Source organism: Oncorhynchus mykiss, chromosome Y (genome assembly GCF_013265735.2).
Source record: "Oncorhynchus mykiss isolate Arlee chromosome Y, USDA_OmykA_1.1, whole genome shotgun sequence".
Classification (NCBI taxonomy): Eukaryota; Metazoa; Chordata; class Actinopteri; order Salmoniformes; family Salmonidae; genus Oncorhynchus; species Oncorhynchus mykiss.
This window is the reverse complement of record NC_048593.1, coordinates 6,235,482-6,252,703: the sequence shown is the minus strand read 5'-3', so window position 1 is coordinate 6,252,703 and position 17,222 is coordinate 6,235,482. Positions and strand designations below refer to the sequence as shown.

General features: G+C 52.9%; 2 non-coding genes and 2 pseudogenes across 2 annotated transcripts; all 4 read right to left on the bottom strand.

Moving 5' to 3' along the window:
* Nucleotides 1-402: 402 nt before the first annotated feature.
* Nucleotides 403-572, bottom strand: LOC118945534 (annotated as a pseudogene).
* A 6,104-nt stretch (nt 573-6,676) lies between these two features.
* Nucleotides 6,677-6,858, bottom strand: LOC118945528. Its single transcript, XR_005040667.1, has one exon. It is a non-coding gene; the product is annotated as a U2 spliceosomal RNA (small nuclear RNA).
* A 5,806-nt stretch (nt 6,859-12,664) lies between these two features.
* LOC118945657 lies at nt 12,665-12,781 on the bottom strand. The gene has a single exon (XR_005040772.1). It is a non-coding gene; the product is annotated as a U5 spliceosomal RNA (small nuclear RNA).
* A 542-nt stretch (nt 12,782-13,323) lies between these two features.
* LOC118945524 lies at nt 13,324-13,499 on the bottom strand (annotated as a pseudogene).
* Nucleotides 13,500-17,222: the final 3,723 nt, after the last annotated feature.

The window sequence follows — 17,222 nt, the reverse complement described above, 5'->3', positions numbered from 1 at the left end:
GCTCCCGGAACCCACTCTTCCAAGTTTTCGAGGGCTGTCTGTGGATAAAAAGAAGGTCACAGACACAGAGGCACAGAGGCACAGAGAGACAGAGAGACAGAGAGAGAGACAGAGAGAGAGACAGAGAGAGAGACAGAGAGAGAGACAGAGAGAGAGACAGAGACAGAGACAGAGACAGAGACAGAGACAGACAATATCCTGGCCCCAATTCTTTTTTTTTTTTTTTTTTTTAAGTAAAATGGCGGGAAACGGGGGGCCCATTGAAGAGCGCTTCGCCTTTCTTTCAGTTTGAATGTTTCTTTCCTTCTCTTCTTCTGCTAGCCAGCCAGCTAGCTAGCTAGCTAGCTAGCCAGCTGTTTACATAGCTTTGTGAATGTGCATTTTCCCTTGACAACGGGAGAAAAGTGTTGCACCGTTCCCGGAGGTACTGCAATACCGGGTCGATGCGTGGAGCGGACGGAGCAAGCCCCATTTCCGACTCCCTGTTCGAAAAATCCATTTAATATGTAGTCCCCCGATGGGGGACGTATCAGATATTAAACTGATAAGAACAGATGATGATTCAAAGCTTTTATTCTAACTTTTACATTTACACTGTGAACATTTCACACTTCTTTTAACATGCCCATATCCAAACAAAACTTGTAACAAAAAACAACCCATCGGTTTTCAAAACCACTGAACCCCTTTCTCTCTGGTAAGAGATAGGCAACCAAAACCCGCCCTCAATCTTTTCCAGGGGGCTGCTGCAAACTAACAAAAATCACATGCCATCAATAAACATAAGCATTCCAAATCCCACAAAATTGGCCAACCTACCTTCTAAAACTTACCTACCTGACAAGCCCCAACCCCCCTTTCCACCGCTCTAATGCTGCATGGTGGCCCCACTTCCTCTCCTCCCTCCTTATCCTCCCCCTCAAATCCCCCTCCACACTCCTCACTATTCCCTCCACCCCCATGTCTGCCCCTGACTTAACCAGCCCCTGCCTGGCATCCCAGAGCCCTTTCTTAAAAAGACTGATAAGTAGCCACAACAGAAAACGGTCCCTACCTACCCCCCCTGCTCTCCCTACCCCTCTCTCCACCCTCGCCCATGTTAACACAAACCCTCCCTTCACTCTCCCTAGCAAACCCTGAGCCCTGGCCCACACTACTCCTGCGAAAGGACAGTCCCAGTACATGTGGCGTATCGTCTCCTCCCCACCACAAGTTGGTCTCGGGCACTGGGGGGACCGTGCCAAGCTATGCCGGTACATTATGGATCGTACCGGCAGGCACTTGTGGAGGCTTAACCAATTTAGATCCTTAAGACGATTGTCTAGGCCCTGCGCCTGTATGGTCTCCCAGACCACAGCAGGGGTGCCCACCACAGGGGGTGCACAAACGGTCCGTCTGACCTCCTCGTACAGGCGTCTGTGGTCCAAACCTACTCGGGCGACTTCAACCTCGGGATGTGCGCGCAGCCACTTCGCCGCATGGCTGAAGTGCCACGGCAGCTGTTCAGCCCGAGGACCCGTGTTGGACCACACCATTATGCTTCTCGGCTGGTACGAGAAGAACACCCGCAGGAAGTAACCGGAGGGATGAATCACCGGATTAGCGAGCTCATTCAACAAAAACGAAACAAAAATCGAGTCCAACTTGAGTGGGAAGTGTGGAACTCCCCTCCCACCCTCCCCGATTGTTGAGATCATGCGAGCCCTGGCGACATACTCATACCTGCCTCCCCACATGAACTGAAACACGAGCCTTACTAGCCCCCTCCTCATGCTCGCCGGCAATGGATAGATGTAAGCCAAGTACAGAAGGGAAGGCAGTACATCCACCTTCAGGACCAGAACCTTGCCCAAGAAAGACAAGGATCTGGCCTTCCACACTGCCAGCTTCCTCTGAACTACAGCAACCCTCATGTTCCAGTTCAGTGTCGCGGAGCCGGAGGTCTCAAAGTAGACCCCAAGAACCCTCAGGGCCCCATTACAGAGAGATAGCCCTCCGGGCACGTCCGTCCTGCCCCGCCATCTGCCGAAATACTTAACAGACGACTTGGCGAGGTTAAGGACCGCTCCCGACGCGCGGGTAAAGTCTCCAATTATGGCCAGAGACCTTAGCAGGCACGAGTCCTTGCACAAAAGCAAGGTGGTGTCATCGGCGTATTGTGTCACCTTAACACGCAAACCGCCGCTACCAGGGACCAGCAAGCCCTCCACCCCTGCGTCAGCCCTGATGGCAGCCGCCAGGGGCTCCATATAGAGCACGAAAAGGAGTGCCGAGAGCGGGCATCCCTGCCTGACCCCTGATGAGAGGCTAAACACGTCGCCCAGATGGCTGTTTATGCTCACCCGGCACCCCGCTCCCACATACAAAATCTTGATCCACTCTATAAAGCGATCACTAAACCCTAACCTACCTAACACTCTGAAAAGAAAAACCCTACTGACGCGATCAAAAGCCTTGGCCTGATCAAGCGCCGCTACCATCAGAGGTAGACTTCTATCCTCAACCCAGGCGATGGAGTCCCTTATCAGTTGGAGGTTCCACCTAATGGAACGGCCTTCCACCCCACACGTTTGATCCTCATGGACAACGTAGGGAAGGGCTGTGCGCACACGGTCTGCCATGACCTTAGCTAGTATCTTATAATCTACGCACAGCATGGTCAACGGCCGCCAGTTGCTAAGGTCGGCGGTGTCTCCCCTCTTGTGGAGGAGAGACAGCACGCCTACAGCCATTGACCTGCCCGGGACTCCAGTCTCGAGAACGGCCGTCAGGACTTCTAGGACCACCGGTCCAAGCATACCCCAAAACTTGAGGTAAAACTCAGCTGGCAGCCCATCCATCCCAGGCACCTTCCCTTTCCCCATCCTCTTGAGGGCGCTCTCCACCTCCTCTAGTGTTATCGGGGCATCCATCGCCTTTCTAATGTCCTCCGGCACACGCCGGGACAAGTGTTCTAAGAACACGGTACCCTGTTCTTCTTCTACTACCCTCTCCTGGAAAAACCCCCGGAAATGGTCAGTTGCCACCCTGACCATCTGCTCCGGCTCCCTAACTACCCTACCCTGTCCATCCCTCACCCCATAAAAAACCTGTCTTACCTGCTTTTCCCTAACTGATTTAAAAAACACTGCAGAGCAGGTCTCATTCTGCTCTATAAACTCAGTGTGCACGCTGCAGGAAGGCACGGGCCTTCCGCTCATGCACCTCCCTGAGTTGAGCCTTGAGGCTGGTAGCACGCTCAACGTCCATCGAGGCACCGAGGTTGCCTGCCTCGTACTCGAGATCGAGTAAACGTTGGAGCTGCTCCACCTCCCTTCTCTCCTCTCTCCCCTTCCTTTTACAATAACCAATAATAAATACCCTAATTCTTACCTTAACTACCTCCCACCATTCCAAAACTCCTCCGCACATAGGCCGGAGACCCTCAAGCCCCCGAAAAAAAACAGAGAAAGCATTGACAAAAGCCCGCTCCTCCAGGATGTCCCGGTCGAGCTTCCAGTACCCCCTACCGAAAAGGCAGACAGGCGCCTTGACCCGAAGGAGGACCCCGTCGTGATCTGAGAAAAACACAGGCAGCAGGCGCCCAGACAAAAGCCCCAAGGATTTAGGTAGAAATACATAGTCCAGCCTCCGCACGACCCCCCGGGAGTTACGCCACGTGGGACCCGCCAGCGCCGGAGTAGTGTTAAGGCCCCCATCCACCAAACCATGGCTTGCCATAAGTCCGGTAATGGCCCCTACGCTACCATCTCCCACCAATCCTAAATCTACATTAAAATCCCCTCCCACTACCAAAACTCTGTTTGTGGCACACAGAGGTGCCAGACTCTCCACCATCTCCCTTCTCTCTGGCACCGTCTGTGGCCCGTATACCCCTATGATCCTAAGTCTAAAATCCCCTAACGCTATGTCCACCCCCAAAACCCTCCCCTGCATCGCAACGTACGTGCCTTCCACCCTCACCTCCCGTGTCCCAAACAAAATTCCAACCCCTGATGAGTGGACACCCCCCACACTCCACACAGACTCCCCTTTAACCCACTCTTTTTTAAACTGCTCTACGTCCCCCCCATCCCTTAAATGTACCTCCTGCAAGAAACAAAAGGTAAAACATACGTTGGATAAACAACTAAAGACAGCAGTTCTTTTTACAATGTCCCTTAGACCCCGAACATTCATAGTCATTATTTGAATCTCTGCCATGGTTGCACACTGATAACGAAAAGTCAACCAGGTGCAGGGTTCAAGTACTCACTCTGTCCGGTGGGTAAAGGTCCTCGTCGAAATTGGACGCTGGACCAGCAGCCTCCGAGGCCCCCTCCTGCGGACCCCAAGATGCGGGTAAGGGGTTGGGGATGGGGGGTCCCGGCGTCCCAGAACTAGCCTGAGACACCCCATCCACATCTGGAAAAAACACCTTGTCCATCTTGTCCCTCTGGAAGAGCCGGAGAGATGGACCTCGTGAGGACAGGGGAGACACCTCGGTGCCACTGACCATCTCCCCAACCACTCGTACATCCATGGGCAAGGGCCCTTCCTCTGAGGCCTCCCCATCCACTGCCCCCCCCCCTCTGAGAAACCCAAGATGCAGGGAAAAGGTTGGGGCTGTGGATGGGGAGTCCCGGCGTCCCAGAAAAAGCCTGAGACACCCCATCTCCATCTGGCATACACAGCGCAGAGGCCACCAGATCTATCTCCATCGGGAATAGTGGGAGAGATGATACCCGCGGTGACTGGGGGGCCACCTCTGTGGCACTGTCCCCGATCGCTCCCACCCCTCCCAGCCCACTCTGGCCCTCTCCCGGCCCGAGGGACAACTTCTTCTTCTTTTTCTTCCTCCGGGCCTCCCCTGAGTCCTCTAACAGCCCTGACTCCTGCGGGGCCTGCTGGTCTGTGGAGGTGTCCCTCTTCATTTTTGGAGTGGCAGGTAAGGGTGAAATGGACCCCCATTCCGCCGTCCCCATATGGGGGACTTGGAAACCCTCCACCATCTCCCTCATCTCCCCCACTAGGGCCCCGATTGCGTCTTCATTTATATGTACTTTGTCGAGAGATGAGCCCAACTCTCCCGTTGCTCCACCAACCTCTCCCTGCTGTCTACTAATGGATTGAGTACCCGTCTGGGTCTCCGGGACCACCTCCAACTCCACCAAGGCCCTCTCCTCCAAAACGACTTTGCCCCCGACGTCTGGAGCGGTCAAGGACCTGGCTTGCTTCTCCAGTTCCCCACTCACCATCTTTCTTGCTGCCTCTTCTGGCCTGTGACCTAGGTACCCTTCTCCTGGCCTCCCCTTCTCCTCCACGCCTTTTCTTCCGTCCATTCTTCCCCCAGCAGCCGCTGCCGCATATGTTTGTTGCCTCGCCGGGCACTCACGAAACAGGTGCTGTTTACTGCCACAACCGTGACATTCTTTTGGTGCCGTACAATTTTTGGCCTCATGTTCCTCCGACATGCAAAACCTGCATTTTACCAGCCCACATGAGGCTGTTCCATGCCCGTACTCCCTGCACTTCCTGCAGAAAGGAGGCTGACGTGCATAGAACAGCATGCCTCTATCCGCCCCTATTGTAAAGACCGCAGGGGGATGCAAAAAGCCCTCAAACCCACCCGGATCTTCCCTTAGGAGCACCTGGAATTGGCGGCGGCCGTTCCAAAAGCCCAGCGAGTCCTTCACGTACCTGGCTCCCGATGTTACTTCGCAGTAGCGACCCAAAAAGGCCGCCACCGCCATATCCGTCACGTGTGGATTATACATATGTATATTTATTGTTCTGAAGTTCCTTCTCGCCAGGCACACGATGTTAAAAAAGGACAAAGGTCTTTCCCCCTTTGCCTCTTTTACCTTCTCCATTACTCCATCACTCTTACTTTCAGTGTAGAAAGTTACGTCGTACGCCTCTTCCATCGAGTTCCCCTGCAGGCACATCACATCTGGGACCTTCAGAGATAGCGCCCCCATCAACACGGTCCTGGCGAAGGTGTCCCTCGGCATCCTTACTTCTCCTTCTTGCTTCCATGCGAATCTTATCGTGTTCTTTAATCCGGCCCTTGGAACCGACCCGGTGTTCCCACTACCCGCCATATCAGTATGGCTGTAGTCAAGTATGTTTTAAGAAATTTTCTGAAAAATTCAAAAAAACTTTCGACGCCCTCCGGCCTTCGGCTTTCAGCTAAGCGAGCTCTGGGGCACCGCAGTACCAAGCTTGGTCTTAGCCAAAAGGCCGAGAAGCGATAACCCACAAATGGAACCCTGAAACCGCCGGACCCCCGGGGGTCTCGACAGACCTCAGCGGGTGGGTTGGCAAAAGCCAGCTCCTCTCTCCCTCCAACCCCCACTCAACCAACCCACCCACCCACCGTTTCCCTGGCAACAAACAGGCAGGTGTTTTTTGGAAAAAAGAGAGAGAGAGAGAGAGAGAGAGAGAGAGAGAGAGAGAGAGAGAGAGAGAGAGAGAATATCCTGGCCCCAATTCTTTTTTTTTTTCTTTTTTTTTTTTTTAAGTAAAATGGCGGGAAACGGGGGACCCCATTGAAGAGCGCTTCGCCTTTCTTTCAGTTTGAATGTTTCTTTCCTTCTCTTCTTCTGCTAGCCAGCCAGCTAGCTAGCTAGCTAGCTAGCTAGCCAGCTGTTTACATAGCTTTGTGAATGTGCATTTTCCCTTGACAACGGGAGAAAAGTGTTGCACCGTTCCCGGAGGTACTGCAATACCGGGTCGATGCGTGGAGCGGACGGAGCAAGCCCCATTTCCGACTCCCTGTTCGAAAAATCCATTTAATATGTAGTCCCCCGATGGGGGACGTATCAGATATTAAACTGATAAGAACAGATTTTTTTTTTTTTTTTTACAAAAAATAATTTATTTACACTCAATACCATTCATACTTTACAAAATAATAATTCTCATTCATTCTATTTACAAAAATCACCAAAAACCCAAACAAAAACAAACCTCAGGGGAGCATCGTCCCTCCCCGTCATACCTAACCAATACCTAACCCTTCCCTATCTTCCCTTCCCTAATCTATCCCCTTACAAACCTCACTCTAACACTCCCAGCCCTAATCCCCCCTTCCACCTCTCCCGTGCCGCATGCTGCCCCCACTTTACTTCCTCCCTCTTCATCCTCCCCCTCACATCACCTTCCACCCTCCTCACTATCCCTTCCACCCCCCAATCTCTCCCTGTCTTAACTAAATTCTGCCTGGCTTCCCACAGCCCCCTTTTAAAGAGACTCATGAGAAGCCAGAGCAGAAACCTGTCCCTATCCGTTCCCCTCGCTCTCCCTACGCCTCGCTCTAACCTAGCCCAAGTCAGCAAAAAATCGCTCCTAACCATACCTAGCAACACCCGTGCCCTAGCCCAGACTAGTCCGGCAAAGGCACAGTCCCAGAAGGCATGGCGCACAGTCTCCTCCCTGCCACAAGCAGATCTTGGACAGGTGGAGGATCGCGACAAACTATGCCGGTACATGATGGAACGTACCGGCAAGCACTTATGGAGGCTCAACCAATTCAGGTCCTTGAGCCTGTTGTCCAGGCCCCGCGCCTGCACTCCCTCCCAGACCACTGACGAGATGCCCGCTACAGGCGCAGGACTCCCTGCCTGCCTGACCTCCTCGTACAGGTGCCTGTGATCTAAACCTACTCGGGCAACTTCAACCTCGGGGTGCGCACGCAGCCACTTGGCCGCATGGCCAAAGTGCCACGGCAGCTGTTCCGCCCGAGGACCCGCGTTAGACCACACCATTACGCTTCTCGCCTGATACGAGAAGAACACCCGCAGGAGGTAACCGGACGGGTGTATAACCGGACGAGCAAGCTCCGTCAACAGGAAAGAAACAAAAATTGCGTCCAGCTTGAGGGGGAGATGTGGTACCCCCCTACCTCCCTCCCCGATGGGACAGAGCATGCGCGCCCTGGCGACCCACTCGTACCTGCCACCCCACATGAACTGAAACACAAGCCTCACTAGAGGCCTCCTCAGACAAGCCGGCAATGGGTAGATGTACGCCAAGTACAAAAGAGATGGCAATACATCCACCTTTAGGACCAGGACCTTACCTATAAAGGACAAAGACCTAGCCTTCCACATTGCCAACTTCTTCTGTACCACTGCAATAACCATGTTCCAGTTCAGCGTCGCTGAGCCAGAGGTCTCAAAATGGACCCCGAGAATCCTCAGGGCCCCCTCACAGAGAGATAACCCCCCGGGCACATCCGTCCTACCGCGCCATCTTCCGAAAAACTTAACGGAAGACTTTGCATGATTCAGAACCGCCCCCGACGCTTGGGTGAAATCCCCAATGATGGCAAGAGACCTTGTCAGGCACGAGTCCTTGCACAACAGCAAGGAAGTGTCGTCGGCGTACTGCGTCATCTTAACACGCAGCCCACCGCTCCCAGGGATCAACAAGCCCTCCACCCCTGTGTCTGCCCTAATGGCAGCCCCCAGAGGCTCCATGTACAGTACGAAGAGGAGGGCCGAGAGTGGGCATCCCTGCCTGACCCCAGACGAGAGGTCAAAAACGTCACCTAAGTGACTATTTACACTAACTCGACACCCCGCTCCGACATATAATGTACGGATCCATCCTATAAACTTCTCCCCAAATCCTAATCTACCTAATACCCTGAATAGAAAGGATCTATTCACGCGATCAAAGGCTTTCGCCTGATCTAGCGCTGCTACCATTAAAGGCAGCCCTCTATCTTCAACCGAGGCGATGGAGTCCCTAATCAACTGTAGGTTCCATCTTATAGAGCGGCCCTCTACCCCGCACGTCTGATCCTCATGGACGACGTAGGGAAGGGCTGTGCGCAACCGGTCTGCTAAAACCTTTGCAAGAATCTTGTAATCTACGCACAGCATGGTCAACGGCCGCCAGTTGCCAAGGTCAGTTGCTTCCCCCTTCTTATAAAGAAGTGACAGCACACCAACAGCCATTGATCCCCCCGGGACCCCCGTCTCAAGGATGGCCTTCAAGACTTCGAGGACCACCGGTCCAAGTATACCCCAAAACTTGAGGTAAAACTCAGCCGGCAGCCCATCCATCCCAGGCACCTTCCCTTTACCCATCCTCCTAAGAGCGCTCTCAACCTCTTCTAGTGAGATCTGGACCTCCATCACGTCTCTAATGTCCTCCGGCAACCGCCGGGACAAGTGTTCTAAAAACACGTTTCCCTGCTCTACATCTATTTCCCTTTCCTTAAATAACCCTCGGAAATGATCAGTTGTCACCCTGACCATTTCCTCTGGTTTACTTACTATACTACCATTTTCTTCCCTAACGCCATGCATTACCCTCCTACTCTGCCTGGCCCTAACCGACTTAAAGAACATAGCGGAACAAGTCTCATTATGTTCTAGAAAGCCACTATGCGCACGCTCCAGGAAAACTCGAGCCTTCTGCTCCTGCAGCTCCCTGAGCTGCGCCTTTAGGGCTGCGAATCTCTCCCAGTCAATCGACCCGCCGAGGTTGCCCGCCTCGTACTCGAGTTCAATTAACCTTTGGATACGATCCACCTCCCTCCTTTCCTCCCTTTTTTTCCTTTTACAATATCCTATTATAAAAGCCCTAATCCTCACCTTCACTAAATCCCACCACTCTAACACCCCCTCGCACATGGACCGGAGGCCGTCAAGCCTCCGAAAGAAACAAAAAAATGCGTCAACGAAAGCCTGCTCCTCCAGTATACCCCGATCTAACTTCCAGTACCCCCTACCGAAGAGGCAGACTGGCGACCCCACCTGCAGGAACACCCCGTCGTGATCCGTGAAGAACACAGGCAACAGGCGCCCAGACAACTGACCCAAAGACCTGGATATAAAAATGTAGTCGAGCCTCCGCGCAACCCCCCTGGAGTTGCGCCATGTAGGACCGACCATTGCCGGAGTAGTATGCAGGCCACCATCAACCAGACCATGGCAAGCCATTAGCCCGGTGATTGCGCCTGCACTACTATCACCACCTACCCCTAAATCTATATTAAAGTCCCCTCCTATCACCAAGTGCCTATTTGTGACACACAGGGGCGCCAGACAGTCCACCATCTCCCTTCTGTCTGCCGCCACCTGTGGCCCATATACCCCAATTAACCTATACCTAGCTTCTCTATACACTACATCTATCCCCAATACTCTACCCTGCATTATAACAAAAGTGTTCTCTACCTTAACCTCTTTATTCCCACACAAAATTCCTACTCCTGTTGAGTGCACCCCTCCTATGCCCCAAAAAGATTCCCCCTTATCCCACTCCCTCCTAAATCTATTCACATCCCCACCATCCCTCAGGTGAACCTCCTGTAAAAAACAGAAATCAAAACCCACACCCTCTAAATAACAAAAAACCGCCCTCCTTTTAACAAAATCCCTTAAACCTCTAACATTTAAACTAAGAAAAGAAACAGACATATTTATTTAATAATTATTTACAATTTAACCCAAAACCCAAAGAAAAACCAGGAGACTCACCCGATGCTCCCCTGGTCCATCTCCACCGGCGGGGACGTCCTCTCCTCTCCTGACGCCCCCCCGTCCTCCTCCATCCCTCCAACCCAGGATGCAGGCAGTGTGTTAGGCCTAGTGCCCTGCACCCTGGGTTCCTCACCACCACTCTCCAACCCCCCCTCCCTGTATGCCTCGGGGCTGAGTATGGGGGATCCCATCTCCCCAAACAGGAGTTGAGACCCCTCCGACAAACAGCCCACAGACCCCTCACCGGAGCCACCCTCCTCTAAATTTTGAGGGGTTGAGGCAAACAGGGAGACCAATGTCCTCCCCCCTCCCCCCTCCCCCCCCCCGCTGATCTCTTAGCCCCCCCCTCCCCCTCTACACCCCCCTCCCCCTCTCTACCTCCCGAGCCCCCCTTCATCTTCCGTTTCTTTTTGTCTTTTTTTGGTGTAGGAGGTAGCGGGGAGACACCACCCCTCTTCCCCGCTAGCTCCTCCACCATTTCCCTCATCTCTTCCACAAGGAAATCTGACATGCTATCCCCCCACTCCCGTACCCCCTCTCCCCCCTCCCGCTCCACCGGTCCTGCCCCAGGCACCTCCCCCCCCTCCCCAGGTCCTTCCACAGGCACCCCCCCCCCTTCCACAGGTCCTTCAACAGGCACCCCTCCCACAGAAACTGCCAAAGGCACCCCTCCCACAGGTCCTGCCCCAGGCACCCCCCCCACAGGTCCTGCCCCAGGCACCCCCACAGGTCCTGTCACAGGCCCCCCCTCCCCCACCCCTCCCTCTCGCTCCTCCACTTCCCCATCTTCATCCTTCTTCCCATCTTCTGCTCCCGTATCTTCTCTTGTCCTTTCTCCTCCTGCTATCACTCTTTTCTCTTCTTCTTTTTTCTTACCGTCTGGGCCAGTTCTTTGTGCAAAAAAAACCCCTCCTTCCCCTCCTCTTCTTCCCCCATCCCCCGCTCCTGCTCCCCCTCCCACTGCAGACGCGTATGACCGTTGACGAGCCGGGCAATCGCGCCACAGGTGCTGAGTAGAGCCACACCCGTGGCAGGCCTTCGGCTCGTCGCAGTCCTTGGCCTCGTGCTCCCCAGATCCACAAAATCTGCACTTTCTAGTGCTGCACGAGGCCAGGATGTGTCCATAGGCCATACAGCGCCTGCAAAACGGGGGCTGACGTGCATAATACAATGTCCCCCTGTCAGCCCCCAGGGAGAACATAGCCGGGGGATGAAGGTACCCCCCCACTCCCCTAGGATCTTCCCTGAGGAGGGCCTGAAACCCTCTCCTCCCAGTCCAAAACCCCATAGAGTCCTTAATGGGCCTTCCTGAGGAGACACCATCCATATATCTCCCCAGAAAGGCCCTCACCTCCTCATCTTTGACGTAGGGGTTATACATATTGACGGTTACAACCCGAAAATTGTTCTTCGCCAGACTCTTCACCTCATAGAAACACATGGGCTTTGTATTCCCAACCTCCTTCACTTTTTTCAGGATCTCATCATGCTTCCTCTCCGTGTAGAAAGCAACGTCGAAAGTCCCTTCCAGTGAGTTGCCTTGAAGGCAAAACACTTCTTCCACTTTCAGTTTTAATGTCCCCATAAGGACTGTCCTCCCGAATGTCTCCCTCCCAAATGTCTCCACATCCTTCTCCTTCCAAGCAAAACGCAGGGTGTTAGCGAGCCCGATCCCGGGGACCGACCCATTTGCTGATTTCTGCGCCATCCTCACAAAAAAATGACGTACTCCTCCAAAACAAAGAAAAACCCAAAACAATTGTAAGGGAGAAAAATAAAGTTCCCCAAAAGTGTATATTTTCCTTTTTTGTTATTTTTGATCAAAAAATCAAAAAACAAAAAAAACTTACCGCTCTCCTGGGACGACCTTCTGGCTAAGCGAGCTGTGGGACACCTCGGTGTCAAGCTTGATCTTAGCCAAAAGGCCGAGAAGCGATAACCCACAAATGGAACCCTGAAACCGCCGGACCCCCGGGGGTCTCGACAGACCTCAGCGGGTGGGTTGGCAAAAGCCAGCTCCTCTCTCCCTCCAACCCCCACTCAACCAACCCACCCACCCACCCACCCACCCACCCACCGTTTCCCTGGCAACAAACAGGCAGGTGTTTTTTGGAAAAAGTCGCTAATGCGTCTTTAAGTCACTATCCTGGCCCATCTCTGTCAATTTCCCTTGAAACAAGATACCGGGCTCTGCAAGAAGCAAAGCCGCTCCAAAAATACGTTGAACTCGTAAGTGTTCCTCTCCACGGAAGTCTTTAGTAAAAGGCGAAAGGCTTGTGCGTAATGAAGAGAAACCAGAGTCATATGGAAGTCAAGAGGTCGGGGCCCGAGACACACTCTGTGCACTCTAGGCAGGGTTCCCGCGGGTGCTCCCGGAACCCACTCTTCCAAGTTTTCGAGGGCTGTCTGTGGATAAAAAGAAGGTCGGAGAGAGAGAGAGAGAGAGAGAGAGAGAGAGAGAGAGAGAGAGAGAGAGAGAGAGAGAGAGAGAGAGAGAGAGAGAGAGAGAGAGAGAGAGAGAGAGAGAGAGAGAGAGAGAGAGAGAGAGAGAGAGAGAGAGAGAGAGAGAGAGAGAGAGAGAGAGAGAGAGAGAGAGAGAGAGAGAGAGAGAGAGAGAGAGAGAGAGAGAGAGAGAGAGAGAGAGAGAGAGAGAGAGAGTATCCTGGCCCCAAATTTTTTTTTTTTAAGTAAAATGGCGGGAAACGGGGGACCCCATTGAAGGGCGCTTCGCCTTTCTTTCAGTTTGAATGTTTCTTTCCTTCTCTTCTTCTGCTAGCCAGCTAGCTAGCTAGCCAGCTGTTTACATAGCTTTGTGAATGTGCATTTTTCCTTGACAACGGGAGAAAAGTGTTGCACCGTTCCCGGAGGTACTGCAATACCGGGTCGATGCGTGGAGCGGACGGAGCAAGCCCCATTTCCGACTCCCTGTTCGAAAAATCCATTTAATATGTAGTCCCCCGATGGGGGACGTATCAGATATTAAACTGATAAGAACAGATTTTTTTTTTTTAGAAAAATAATTTATTACCATCTATGCCATTCATACTTTACAAAATCATATTTACAAAAACACCAAACAAAAACAAACCTCAGGGGAGCATCATCCCTCCCCGTCATTCCTAACCTCTACCTTTCCCTATCTCTCCGCTCCTAATCTATCCCCTTATAAATCTCAATCTAAAACCCCCAGCCCTAAACCCCCTTTCCATCTCTCCCGTGCCGCATGTTTCCCCCACTTCCTCTCCTCCCTCTTCATCCTACCTCTTAAATCTCCTTCCACCCTCCTAAATATCCCTTCCACCCCCCAATCTCTCCCTGTCTTTACCAAATTCTGCCTGGCTTCCCACAGCCCCCGTTTAAAGAGGCTTATGAGAAGCCAGAGCAGAAATCTATCCCTATCTGTACCCCTCGCTCTCCCTACACCTCTCTCTAACCTAGCCCATGTAACCACAAAATCCCCTCTTACCAAAACTATCAACACCCGTGCCTTCGCCCATACCACTCCGGCAAAGGCACAGTCCCAAAAAGCATGGCGCACAGTCTCCTCCCTGCCACAAGCAGCCCTTGGGCAGGTGGGGGATCGCGCCAAGCTATGCCGGTACATGGTGGACCGTACCGGCAGACACTTGTGGAGGCTCAACCAATTCAGGTCCTTGAGCCTGTTGTCCAGGCCCCGCGCCTGCACTCCCTCCCAGACCACTTCCGAGATGCCCGCTACAGGCGCAGGACTCCCTGCCTGCCTGACCTCCTCGTACAGGTGCCTGTGGTCTAAACCTACTCGGGCAACTTCAACCTCGGGGTGTGCACGCAACCACTTGGCCGCATGGCCAAAGTGCCACGGCAGCTGTTCCGCCCGAGAACCCGTGTTAGACCACACCATTACGCTTCTCGCTTGGTAGGAGAAGAACACCCGCAGGAGGTAACCGGACGGGTGTATCACCGGATGAGCCAGTTCTGTCAACACAAAGGACACAAAAATTGTGTCCAGCTTGAGGGGGATGTTGGGTACCCCCCTACCTCCCTCCCCGATGGGACAGAGCATGCGTGCCCTGGCGACCAACTCGTACCTGCCACCCCACATGAACTGAAACACGAGCCTCACTAGAGGCCTCCTCAGACAAGCCGGCAATGGGTAGATGTATGCCAAATACAAAAGAGATGGCAATACATCCACCTTTAGGACCAGGACCTTACCTATAAAAGACAAAGACCTAGCCTTCCACATCGCTAGCTTCCTCTGCACCACTGCGATCCTCATGTTCCAGTTCAGCGTCGCTGAGCCGGAGGTCTCAAAATGGACCCCGAGAATCCTCAGGGCCCCCTCACAGAGAGATAACCCCCCGGGCACATCCGTTCTACCGCGCCATCTTCCGAAAAACTTAACGGAAGACTTTGCATTGTTCAGAACCGCCCCCGACGCTCGGGTGAAATCCCCAATGATGGCAAGGGACCTTGTCAGGCACGAGTCCTTGCATAGCAGCAAGGAAGTGTCGTCGGCGTACTGCGTCATCTTAACACGCAGCCCACCGCTTCCAGGGATCAACAAGCCCTCCACCCCTGTGTCTGCCCTAATGGCAGCCCCCAGAGGCTCCATGTACAGAACGAAGAGGAGTGCTGAGAGCGGGCACCCCTGCCTGACCCCAGACGAGAGGTCAAAAACGTCACCCAAGTGACCGTTTACGCTTACTCGACACCCCGCTCCGACATATAATGTACGGATCCATCCTATATACTTCTCCCCAAACCCTAATCTACCTAATACCCTGAATAGAAAGGATCTATTCACGCGATCAAAGGCTTTCGCCTGATCTAGCGCTGCTACCATTAAAGGCAGACCTCTATCTTCAACCCAGGCGATGGAGTCCCTGATCAACTGTAGGTTCCATCTAATAGAGCGTCCCTCTACCCCGCACGTCTGATCCTCGTGGACGACGTAGGGAAGGGCTGTGCGCAACCGATCCGCTAAGACCTTTGCAAGCAACTTGTAGTCTACACACAGCATGGTCAATGGCCGCCAGTTGCCAAGGTCTGTTGCGTCCCCCTTCTTGTACAGAAGTGACAGCACACCAACAGCCATTGATCCCCCTGGGACCTCTGTCTCAAGGATGGCCTTCAAGACTTCGAGTACCACCGGTCCAAGTACACCCCAAAACTTGAGGTAAAACTCGGCTGGTAGACCATCCATCCCAGGCACCTTCCCTTTACCCATCCTCCTGAGGGCGCTCTCAACCTCCTCGAGGGAGATCTGGGCCTCCATCACATCTCTAATGTCCTCCGGCAACCGCCGGGACAAGTGTTCTAAAAACACATTTCCCTGCTCTACATCTATTTCCCTTTCCTTAAATAAACCTCGGAAATGCTCAGTTGTCACCCTGACCATCTCCTCTGGTTTACTTACTACACTACCATCTTCTTCTCTAACTCCATGCATTACCTTCCTACTCTGCCTGGCCCTAACCGACTTAAAGAACATAGCGGAACAAGTCTCATTATGTTCTAAAAAGCCACTATGTGCACGCTCCAGGAAAACTCGAGCCTTCTGCTCCTGCAGCTCCCTGAGCTGCGCCTTCAGGGCTGTGGATCTCTCCCAGTCAATCGACCCGCCGAGGTTGCCTGCCTCGTACTCGAGTTCGAGCAACCTTTGGATATGATCCACCTCCCTCCTTTCCTCCCTTTTTTTCCTCTTACCATATCCTATAATAAAGGCCCTAATCCTTACCTTTACTAAATCCCACCACTCTAACACCCCCTCACACATGGGCCGGAGACCTTCAAGCCCCCGAAACACCCCTGTGACGGCATTGACAAAGACCTGCTCATCCAGTAAATCCCGATCTAGTTTCCAGTACCCCCTACCGAAGAGGCAGACTGGCGACCCCACCTGCAGGAGCACCCCGTCATGGTCCGAAAAGAAGACAGGCAACAGCCGCCCAGACAACCGACCCAAAGACCTAGATACAAAAATATAGTCGAGCCTCCACGCAACCCCCCTGGAGTTGCGCCATGTGGGACCGACCATTGCCGGAGTAGTGTGCAGGCCACCATCAACCAGGCCATGGCAAGCCATTAGCCCGGTGATGGCGCCTGCACTACTATCTCCCCCTATCCCCAAATCTATATTAAAATCACCTCCTATCACTAAGTGCCTATTTGTGACACACAGGGGCGCCAGACAGTCCACCATCTCCCTCCTGTCTGCCGCCACCTGTGGCCCATACACCCCAAATAACCTATATCTAATATCCCTATACGTGACATCTACCCCCAAAACTCTGCCCTGCATTACAACAAAAGTGCTCTCTACAATTATCTCCCTATTCCCAAACAATATCCCTACCCCCGTTGAGTGCACCCCTCCTATGCCCCACAACGAAACTCCCTTTACCCACTCCCTCCTAAACCTTTCAACATCCCCTCCATCCCTCAGGTGAACCTCCTGTAAAAAACAAACATTAAAGCCCACCCCCTCTAAAAAACTAAACACCGCCCTCCTCTTAACAAAATCCCTTAGACCCCTAACATTTAAACTAAACAAAATAAACATAGGATTATATTATAAAATAAACACCCTTAAATCCAATAATCAAAAAACTATAACTACAATCACAAAGAAACAAAGAAAACAAAGAAACAGGAGGCTCACCCGATGCTCCCCTGGTCCATCACCTCTGGCAGGAGCATCCCCTCCTCCCCTGACGTCCCTCCGTCCTCCTCCATCATTCCACCCCAGGATGCGGGTAAGGT